Source organism: Cetorhinus maximus, chromosome 23, assembly GCF_964194155.1.
Source record: "Cetorhinus maximus chromosome 23, sCetMax3.hap1.1, whole genome shotgun sequence".
NCBI lineage: Eukaryota > Metazoa > Chordata > Chondrichthyes > Lamniformes > Cetorhinidae > Cetorhinus > Cetorhinus maximus.
The window spans coordinates 61,304,530-61,316,533 of NC_135901.1; the positions used below are offsets into that span (position 1 = coordinate 61,304,530).

Consider the following 12,004-nt stretch of genomic DNA (forward strand, 5'->3'; position numbering starts at 1 on the left):
CACACATCGACAATTACACAGTGACATCATCACACATCGACAATTACACGGTGACATCACCCCGCTCCCCGGGTATTTCCTCAACTGGGAGATTTTTCTCTGACTCCAGTGCTTCTGATATCTTTCTAGCTGCAGGCTCCTGCAGGAGAGTTTAAAGTTGAAAACTGAAATTGTTTCAGAGTTGAGTGTTTTTGACCATTCATTTACATTTTGGAGCTTTTAGTTCTCTGCTCTGTTAGCTTTTAGAGGTTCCATCGCTCTGGGGCTAGTGTGGCTCCTTTACTGTGGATCTGAATCCATGTCCATCTTTTGCTCTGTTTCACCTCTGCCCTCCCTGATCACCTCTCTGCCTTTGTCTAACTTCCTCTGTCTCTAATACTGGATGCACTTTAGCTGTGTTTGGCACTTAACTGTTACTTCTGCTGATTGTGTCCAAACAAGGTTTCCACATCTACCCATCCCCTGACCAACTGTCTTACCAGCTTTGTCTTCCCACAGTATCTTTCACAGTCAGGAATTGTTTTTCCTGTGCTATAGTCCATTTCTCTTCCACTTCTGAGCTTATATTGACCATCAAATTCTGCACCATTTTTATTCCCCCTAAATCATTCTGCACACCCTGAAATGTTAGCTCCACAGATATTGCCTGACCTGCTGAGTATTTCCAGCATTTTCTCTTTTTATTTCAGATTTCCAGCAGCTGCAGTATTTTGCTATTATTTTATTGCAGGCGTTGCTCGCAGAACCGAGTCTAGAAACACAGACAGACCAATTAAGAGCCGGTTTGTATCAGGGTGGGTGTTGGTTACAGAAGTTGGTCCCTGGCCTCCAGTGTAGGTCCTTTCTCAACCAGTCACTGAATCACTGAATGATTACAATACAGACGGAGGCCATTCAGCTCATTGTGCCCATGCTGGCTCTCTGCAAGAGCACATTAGCCAGTCCCACTCCCCTGCCCTTTCACTAACCAGACCAGCAAATATTGCCTATCCCCAGTTGCCTGTGGAGAAGAAGATGTATGACCTTCTTGAACCGCTGCAGTCCGTGTGTTGAAGGTGCTCCCACAATGCAGTTAGGTAAGGAGTTACAGGTTATTCACCCAGTGGTGATGAAGGAACAGTGCTATATGTCCAAATCAACAACAACAATTTGTGTTTAAATGGTGCCTTTAACTTAATAAAACTTTCCAAGGCATTTCAAAGAACAGCATGCGTTTAAAAAAAAGCATTAGAGATTAGGACTGTACAATCAAAGCTCTCTGCTGTTGACTGAGTTCTGAATTGGCTGATTGATGGACACTGTAACCAGGTCAGTCTGCGTTTCCTCACGGTGAGTCTGCAGTGGTGACCTGAGCCTGAGGAGGAGGAGAGATTAACCCTATGAAGACAGAATAAAACAGCACAGCTGCGCTTGCACAACGGCAGCAAACACAGCCTTTAAAATAAGGATGAGAATTTTATAATTTAGGTTCTCCTTAACCCGGAGCGTTTGTAGGTCAGTGAGCTCAGGGTGATGGGTTAACAAGACTTGGTGCGAGTAAGCACATGGGCAGCAGAGTTTTGGATGACCTCAAGATTACAGGGAGGTTGAATATGGGAGGTTGGCTGGAAGTGTGTTAGGATAGTTCAGTCTAGAGGTAACAGAGGAATGGATGAGAGTTTCAGCAGCAGATGAGCTGAGACTGGGGTGGAGTCGGGCGATGTTACTGAGGTGGAAATAGGCGGTCTTGGTGATGATGTGGATATGTGGTTGGAAGCTCATCTTGGGGTGAAATATTTCACCATGGTTGTGAACAGTCTGGTTCAGTCTCAGACAGTTGTCAGGGAGAGGGATGGAGTCGGTGGCTCGGGAGTGGAGTTTGTAACGGGGGCTGAAGACATTGGCTTCATTCTTCTCAATATTTAAATGGCGTAATTTTCTGCTCATCCAGTACTGGATGTCAGACAAGTCAGGACGGTGTGTGACTTGAAGGGGAACTTGGAGGTGATGGTGTTCACATACACCGGCTACCCTGGCCCTTCTAGTGGGTGGAGGTTGAGGGTTTGGGAGATTCTTTCAGAGTTCTCCTGCATCTCTCACTTCTCTCTCGCTTTTTCTCCCTCCTCCCCTAGAAGCCCGAATCTTGTGTAGGCCCAGACTGGGTGGCAGGTTCCCTTCCCTGAAGGATATTAGTGAACCAGTTGGGTTTTTAAGACAATCCAGCAGTTTTCATGGTCACTTTTTCCTCGTGCCGGCCCCACAAATTCCCAGATTCATTCAGCTCAATTTCACAACCTACCTTTGTGTTTTTGTGGGTTCTCTCTCACTCCCTTTTTTCTGTTTTAAATCAATTTCACAGGGTATTCGAAGGAGAGGATTTGCTGTCGGGAAACTCACACCAAGACCTGAGAGAGTCACTTGATTCATCAGGACCTGAATATTATCGGCCTTTGAACATGGAAGCAGAAAGCGCTGCTCACGCTGGGGAGAAACCGTGTAAGTGCGGGGACTGTGGGAAGGGATTCAATTACCCGTCTGACCTGGAAACTCATCGACGCACTCACACTGGGGAGAAGCCATTCACCTGCCCTAAGTGTGGGAAGGGATTTACTCAGTCATCCACTCTGCTGGCACACCAGCGAGTTCACACTGGGGAGAGACCATACACCTGCTCCGAGTGTGGGAAGGGATTTATTAGTTCAACCAACCTGCAGACACACCAGAGAGTTCACACTAGGGAGAGACCGTACACCTGCTCCGTGTGTGGGATGGGATTCATTACTTCAACGATCCTGCAGACACACCAGCAAATTCACAATGGGGAGAGACCATTCACCTGCTCAAAATGTGGCAAGGGATTCACTCGATCATTCGACCTGCTGACACACCAGCGAGTTCACACTGGGGAGAGGCCGTACACCTGCTCTGAGTGTAGGAAGGGATTCACTAGGTCATCCCACCTACTGAGACATCAGCTGGTTCACTCAGACCAGAGATAATTTACATGCTCAGTCTGCTGGAAGTGCTATAAAAGTTACCAGGACCTGATCTTGCATCAACGTGTTCACACTGACGAGAGACCGTTCAGGTGCTCTCACTGCAGGACTGGGTTCAGGCGATCATCTGACCTCATTGTACATCAGCGCAGTCACACCGGGGAGAGGCCGTTCACCTGTTCCATGTGTGGGAAGGGATTCACTCAGTCATCCAACCTGCTGAGACACCAGCGAATTCACACTGGGGAAGGGGCTGCTCACTTGCCCTGACTGTAGGAAGGGATTCATTAATTGAACCTACCCACTGAAACACCACCGAGTTCACACTGGGGAGAGACCAGTCAGCTGGTCTGTGTGTGGAAAGTGATTCACTCAGTCATTTGTGCTGCTGAGACACCAGCGAGTTGACAAGTAACAGCAAAATCCAATTACTGTAGTTAATCACATCCTGGACAGAACCATGTTCATTGGGGTCTGTTTCTGCTGATGTTAATAAACTCCAGCCCTGTTGTAGAGGCTAATATTGTTGATACAAATCAATTAAATCAACTTGGTGTGAAATACAATGTGTGTTGAATCTTTTTAATATCTCCAATACTCTGCTTCTCCCCTGTCACCTCCAACAAGAAGTGTGAGGAGCTCATGGAGCTTCTTCGTTACTAAGATTGAGACAATCCGATCAGCTGCCTCTGCTGCTTCCCTCCCTTCTACTCTCCCACTAGGCCAAACTGTCTCTAAGGTTCCTTCTTGCCTGAGCCCTGAACTCGCATCTTTCTCCAGTTTCTCTCCCATCTCCCCTCATGTCCTCTCAGTGCTCATCTTGTCCATGAGGCCCTCCCTCTGCTCCCTTGACCTTATTCTCACTAAACTACTGATTATCCAACTTCCCCATGTTAGCTGATATTGTTAATGTCTCTCTCTCTTCTGGTAATGTCCCTCTCATCTTCAAATCTATCATCCTCACCCATCCTAAAAATAAACTCTTGACCTGACCATCTTTTCAAACTACCGCCCCATCTCCAATCTCCCTTTCCTCTCCAAAGTCCTTGTACTTGGTGTTCCCCAAGGATCTATCCTTGGCCCCTCCTATTTCTCATCTACATGCTGCCACTCGGTGACATCATCTAAAAGCACCGTGTTAGTTTTCACATGCACACTGACACCCAGCTCTACCTCACCACCATCCCTCTCTATTCCTCCACTGTTACTAAATTATCAAACTGCTTATCCCACACCCAGTACTGGATGAGCAGAAATTTCCTCCAATTAAAAATCAGGAAGACCAAAGCCAGTGTCTTCGGACACCACTACAAATTCCGTTCCCTAACTACTGAGTCCATCCCTCTCCCTGGGAACTGTCTGAGACTGAACCACACTGTTCACAATTTTGGTCTTTTATTTGACCCCAAGATGAGTTTCTGACCACATATCCGCACCATCACTAACACCTAATATTTCAGTCTCCATAACGCTGCCTGTGTCCACCTGACCTGAGCTCATCTGCTGCTCAAACCCTCATCCATGTCCGTGTTACCTTTAGACTTGACCATCCCAATACATTCCTAGCCGGCCCCTCACATTCTACCCGTCCCCACACAGAAACATGAGGTCATCCAAAACTCTGCTGTCCGTGAGCTTTATCAGGCCCAAGTCCCGTTCACCCTTCACCCCTGTAGTCATTGACCTAAATTGGTCCCTGTTCAAGCAATGCCTCAATTTTAAAATTCATAACCCTGTTAACAAATACCTGCATGGCATCGTCCCTCCCTATCTCTGTAACTTCCAGTCGCACAACCCTCTGAGATACCTGTGCTATCTCATTCCATACTCTTTAGCATCCCCGATTTTAATTACTCCACCATTGGTGGCCGTGCCTAGGTGCAAAGTTCCGGAATTTCCTCCCGAAACCCCTCCAGCTCTCTCTCCTGATTAAAGAGGCTTGTTAATATCTGCCTCTCCAATCAAGGTTCTGTCCATTGACCCGAATATCGACCCATGTAACTCGATGTCAAATGTTTCTTTATGAAAGTCCTGTGAAGGACCTTGGCACGTTTTGTTACTTTAAACGTGTTTTATAAATACAAGTTGTTTCTGTTTCACTACAGCCAGTTTGTGCACAGTAAGATTCCACAAACAGCAATCAGACTAACTGATTAATCCAGTTTTTTTTTGGTGGGGTGTTAGTTAAAGCACGAATGTTGGTCCCACTGCACCAGGAGAACTCCCCTGTGGAAAGGATGTGGAGTTGTTGAGCTCTCCTGAGCTGAGAGTGGAGCTGATTGAGCTGTCGGGCCTGCAGTGTACCTTGAAGAACCGCTGTCTGGGATCTTTCCTCTTAATTCACTGACTCCCAGCTGAAGTTGTTTCTGCAGTTAAATAGCTAACTTTGAATATCAATCCCAATTTAACCTTTGGAGCAAAATCTGCAACTTTAAATCAACTGTAAAAGAGAAAGACAATTCATGCTAATGCATTTGGGGAGGGCAAACAAAGCTGGAGAATACACAATAAACAGGAGAATATTGGGAGGGGTAGAGGAAGTGAGAGACCTTGGAGTCCATGTTCACAGGTCCCTGAAGGTGGCAGGACAGGTGGATCAGGTGGTAAAGAAAACATATATTTATCAGAACTCACAATACACCAGCACATTCACACTGGGGAGAGGCCATTCACCTGTACGGAGTGTGGGAAGGGATTCACTCAGTTATCCAACCTGCTGAGACACGAACAAACTCACACTGAGGGGAGGCCATTCAGCTGCTCCAAGTGTGGGAAGGGATTCACTCAGTCGCTAACCTGCTGAGACACCAGCGAGTTCACAATTAACAAGTGATTGGATTTTGCTGTGAATCACATCCAGGTCTGAACCATGTTCATTGGGGTCTGTTTCTGCTGATGGTAATAAACTCCAGCCCAGTTATAGGGGTTTATATTCTGGATAACAATCAGATTTGTGTTAAACACATGGTGTATTGAATCTTTTTTAATATTGCTAACACAAAATAGTTCCTTTTGAACATAGGAACATGTCTCAGGACATTGGGACAGCAATGAACAAACTCAGGGTAATATTGGATACAGAGTCAAAACAACGTGATATTCTTTCTCCATGTGACCTGTCTCAGAATTCTCTCATCAAACAGACCATCAACATGAGAGGAATTGACATTTTAAGTCATTCCAAGAGGAAATTAGAGGCTGTAATTATCCAGGAAGTTGTTCTGAAATTTACACTACCTCCCACTGTCACCAAAGCTGGCAATAGACAGCTCATTGTTCTAATTGTGTTGTAGCCTCTGTCCCAGATGTTGTTCAATATAGATTTAATGTTCAGAGAAAGGGGTGAGATTGGATGGTCAAAACTGCTCACAGGCTATGGAGGGTGATGTTGACTTGAATGTGCCAAAAACAGTGTTCTTCATAGGCACCAATACTTTATCCCCAGTATTGGTCACTTTGGTCGGTGTTGTCCACCTGATAGGACAGGATGTGTCCTCATGTGTCTGTTTGTATGAATGCGGGTGTGTCCCTGAGTGTGGAAGTGTGTGTAAATGTGTGTGGGTGTGGAGAAGATGTCTGAGTGTGTGAGACAGAGAGAGAATGTGTGTGTGGGTCTCTGTGTGTGGTTGTCTGTGCTGCTTCTCATTAGCTATAACACAAACCTTCCTCTCCAAGCAGACAACATGGCTCCTGAGAATCCCATCCAGTGATGTGAATGGTACGATTCGGAGATCCTACATCCAGGGTGAAACCACAGGCTGACTGTGTGCTGTGTAAAACCTGACACCTGCACAACCAGGCCCAACTTCTCCTGGAGCAACATGAAGTGTCTGCTGCTTTCCAGATCCATTCCTTTCCCCTCACCATTATCCTCAAATAGTTCACAAAATCCTTGTGTCCATCATCCTCCAACACGCCTATGGTTTCCACTTTAAATATTTCCATCAGTCTTTTTCACAGAGAGCAATGGGATTGCTGCTATCACAGGAATCAGTTCTGAAATACTGTCCCTCTGATCATTAGGCTCCCTGGAGTAATACACTGATCCCGATCTTCCCACCTAACACAAATCCATAGACCCATTTGAGTTCCAGATTTTAATGTGATCGTTTAATGTAGAAAACATATATCATTTAACCCATTTAAACCTGATTCAGCACACCCCCTCCACACACACTACAAGAGGTTGTCTTTGAGATCAGTTGTTCCTTTGTAATCTGGGTTGTTCTGAATGATAACAATATGAACCTTCTTCCTAACCTGTCCTAACCCTTGAAAGGTGGGAATGCGCCATTAACAAATATATGCTTCAAGTTAATAATTCTGCTTTGTCTGACTGACATGGTTAATTTACAGAAGGATTAGGGTATGGTCGAATGGACATATGTCCAATGGGGACATAAGGGGACTTCTTGCTAATGTCGGGATAACAAAGTTAGACATTATTTTTACATTGATTTTTTTAACAATTTGCTGATTTTTGATGGAAAGGGAGACAGTGAGAAGGAGCTAGAAAGTCGAGAAGGTCAGAGGAAGTGCACTTGTGGTGTGGGGTGGGAGGGGAATAACAGAGGAACCAGGTATGGGTGCAGACCATTTCTACATAGGCATGAACGTACAGGATCGAAATTATAAACAAGGGCACACGGTTCATTCTGTAATCATGATCAATGCTGTAATGTCCACAAAATACTCCAAGCGTACGGGAGAAACTTGTATCGATGAGATGTCTTTGGAGCTCTCCTGTATCCCCATATTTGTCGTTAATGTTGCTTTTCCATCTCACAGCTGACTCATGTTGAGTGTTTTAGATTCTCCACAACACCCTTCTGTCGGTTCATTCACTGAAACCACGGACTCTCCTTGTTGTAACGGTGACATTCCCTGTCTGCCCGGTTATTTCTTGAAGTCAGTCAGCCCTTGAATTGTTTGTACATTGTTTCATCATGTCCCACCCAGCTGGCCACCAGTGCAGAGGCATTGGAGGAGGACGGTTTGGTCCACGTTGTTAGAGGCTGTGGACAGGCTGAGAAGGACAACGAGGGAGTTTTCCTTTGTCACATTCACATGGGGTGTCATTGGTGACTTTGGGAAGAGCTATTTCGATACCGTGACAGGGACAGTGATCTTATTGGAGGGATTTAAACATGGAGTTCTGGGAAATGTAGACATGGATTTGGGAGGTGATCAGGACTTTGGAGAGCAAAAGGAGGTGGGAGCTGGAGCGGGAGTTTAATAGGATCGTGGGGTCAAGTGTTGGTTTTACTGAGGACAGGTGATGATGGCAGATTTGAAGGAGAGATGGGCAGTACCAGGAGAGAGAGAACCGTTAATACCAGTGAACATGGGGAAAATGGGTGATCAGCAGTTTAGCGGGAACAGGGTCGATGGAGCAGGAGGTGGGTCTCATGGACAAAGTGAGCTCTGAGAGGGCAGGAAGGGGAGATGGGAGAGAAACTGGAGAAAGATGTGGGTTCAGAACTCGGACATGGGGGATCTTTAGAGAAAGTTTGTCCCGATGGGCTAGTGGAAGGGAAGAAAGCAGCAGAGGCAGCTGATCGGATTGTCTCAATCTTAGTGGCAAAGAAGCTCCATGAGCTCCTCATACTTGTTGCTGAAGGTGAGGATGGAGGAGACAGGGGAGAGGGAGAGCCCTTCGAAAGGAACTAATGTCTTAGGGATAGTAAAAAGATTCAACATCATCTATTTAATTGAAAGCTTAATGATTTTATTTTTATCCAGAATATTAACACCTATAACTGGGCTGGAGTTTACTAACAACAGCAGAAATAGACCCCAGTGAAACATGGTTCAGTTGCAAAACTCAATCACTGTAGTTACTCGTGAACCTCCTGGTGTCTCAGCAGGTTGGATGACTGAGTGAATCCTTTCCCACACTCGGAGCAGGTGAACGGTCTCTCCACAGTGTGAACTCGCTGGTGTTTCAGGAGGTTGGATGACTGAGTAAATCCCTTCCCAAACACGGAGCAGGTGAAAGGCCTCTCCCCAGTGTGAACTCGCTGGTGTGAAATAAGATTAGCTGATCGCCTGAATCCAGTCCCACAGTGAGAGCACCTGAACGGTCTCTCGTCAGTGTGAACACGTTGATGGGACACCAGGTCCCCGGAACTTTTATAGCACTTCCCGCAGTCTGGACATCGAAAAGGTCTCTCCTCACTGTGAACTCGTTGGTGAGTCAACAGTTGGGATGAATCAGTGAATCCCTTCCCACATTCTGAACAGGTGAAATGCCTCTCTCCAGTGTGACCATGCTGGTGTCTCAGCAGGTTGGATGACTGAGTGAATCCCTTCCCACACTTGGAACAGATAAATGGCTTCTCCCCAGTGTGAATTCGTTGGTGCATAGTCAGATGAGATGATCACCTGAACCCAGTCCCACAGTAAGAGCAGCTGAACGGTCTCGCGTCAGTGTGAACACGTTGATGGGTCATCAGTTCCCAGGAACTTTTGTAGCACTTCCAACAGTCCAAGCATTTAAAAGGTCTTTCGTCAGTGTGAACTCGCTGGTGTTTCAGTAGGTAGGATGAACGAGTGAATCCCTTCCCACACTCGGAGCAGATGAACGATCTCTCTGCTGTTTGACTGCACCGATGTCTTTCCATGTAATTGAATCCCTTCCCACAGTCCCCACATTTCCACGGTTTCTCCCTGTTGGGACTGCATTTATGTCCTGCCACATTAGATGATTAGCTGAAGCCTTGTCCACAAACACAACACGTGTACAGTTTCTCCCCACTTTGAACAGTGCTTTTTCCTTCCATGTTCAAAATCCGATGATATTCAGGCTACGATAAACTGTGCAATCCATCAGATCCTGATGTGATGTTTGGTTTCAGTTTCTTGACTGCAAATCCTCTCCTCCTAATATCCTGTGGAATTGATTTAAAACAGAAAGAGGGAGTGAGAGAGAACCCACAAAAACACAAAGGCAGGTTGTGAAACTGAGCTGAATGGATCTGGGAATTTGTGGGGCCGGCACTAGGAAAAAGTGACCATGAAAGATGCTGGATTGTCACAAAAACTCAACTGGTTCACTAAGGTCCACCAGAGAAAGGACCTTCTACACAGTCTGTGCCCATAAATTTCAAACTTGTGCCTGAACACTAAGGTCTAGGTCATAGGAGCAGGAGTCCTAACACTGACTCCTGGGGAAATCCACTTTCAACCTTCCTCCATTCTGAAAAATCATTACTCTCTGTTTCCTGTCACTCAGTTAATTTTGTATCCATGTTGCTGCTGCCCATTTTGTTCTATAAGCTATAACTTTGCTCACAAGTCTGTTATGTAGCACTTTATCGAATGCCATTTGGAAGACCATGTACACCACATTAACAGCATTACCCTCATCAACCACACTGTTAACTCTTGAAAAACCTTAAGCAAGTTAGTTTAACATGATTTTCCCTTAATAAACTTGTGCTGGCTTTCCTGAATTAGTCCACATTTGCTTAAGTGACTATTAATTTTGTCCAGAAATATCACTCCCAAGGCTAAACTGACTGGTCTGGTAGTTGCTGGGCTGATCATTACACCCTTTTTGAACAAAGGTGTATGATTTGCAATTCTCCTGTCCTCTGTCACCACTCATGGGTCTGAAGAAGATTGGAATAATATGGTCAGTGCCTCCACAATTTCCACTCTGAATTCCCTCAGTATCCTTGGATACATCTCATCCAATCCTGGTGCCTTGTCAACTTTATCAACAGCCTATATAATACCTTCTTCTTATCAATATTAAACACCACAAGTGTTTGAACTCCCTCCTCTTTAACCATGACCTGTGCAGCATCATCTTCTTTGGTAAAGACAGATGCCAAATATTCATTTATACCTCATCCATGCCCCCTGTCCCAATGGGTAAATCACCTTTGCATAAATCCCTAATCAGTCCCTTTCTCCTTTTACCGGCCTGTTACTAGGTATAAGACGGAGAAAGCGTTTTGATTTCCTTCCATGTTAGCTGCCAGTTTCTTCTCATACTCTCTCTTTGCTTCTCTTACTTTCTTTTTCCAATTTCTCTCTGAATATTCTTTCTTTATCCTGTCTCTCAGTTGTATTAGCCACCTGATATCTCTGTTAGCAGACTTATTCATCTTCATCTTAATCTCTTCTCTTATTTAGTGAGCTGTGGATATGTTAGCCACACCTTCCTCATTTGTAAGAATATGTCATTACTATGTCTGATCTATTTCCTCTTTAAGGCAGCCCATTCCTCAATTACAGTTTCTCCTGCCAACCTTTGATTCCACTTTACTGGGTCAGATCCATTCTCACCTTACTGAAGTTGGCTTTCCCCAGTTAATTATTCTTTCTCCTACAAGTAACCTTTGCCCACAGACAGACAGGCCAACTGTTTACCTTCCAGATTTAAAGGCCAATGATATTCAGGTCCTCACGAATCGAGTGACTCTGCCAGATCTGAATTGATATTCGATTTGAGTTTCCCATCTGTCAACCCTCCACTTCTAAGATCCAGTATCAGAAATTTACAAAAACACTAACCGTCAGTCCAAGATAGAAATTGAGAAGAGACAAACATTTCTCTTGGTTTGAGTTTGCTGTGTGTAAATCCTCCCCTTCTAACCCCCTGTAAAAGGAGTTTCCAAAATCCATCCCTGTCAGTCCAGGATAGAAATGCACAATATCCTCTCCTCCTGCTACCTGGACCAGGATGGCCGCGCATGCGCCCTGCTGCACATTGCCCCTGTGAAGATGGCGGTTGTTAACTCGGGCCTGTCTCCGAGAGGAGACGCGGGTCAGAGTTGTCTCTTCTCCATTCGGTGTAACCGCAGGACCGGTAGCTTCTTATTCAAGATTTCAGACCTTCACAGGGTCTTCATGAAGCCTCCCCGCCCACTCCGCCCACTCCGCCGCCTCCATCCCTCCCCCACTCACCGACTCCTTTTACTCGCCTGTGTTCGCCATTTCTCAGCGTCTTCCACCAGCTCCAGGTACAGATGGTACTGCGCATGCTCCAGTCAGAGATCGCAATGCGCATGTACCAGTCA

General features: G+C 45.6%; 1 pseudogene; it reads right to left on the bottom strand.

Annotated features, from left to right (window-relative positions):
- LOC144698070 (uncharacterized) overlaps positions 1–12,004 on the bottom strand; it is a 106,494-nt pseudogene that overhangs the window by 43,793 nt on the left and 50,697 nt on the right.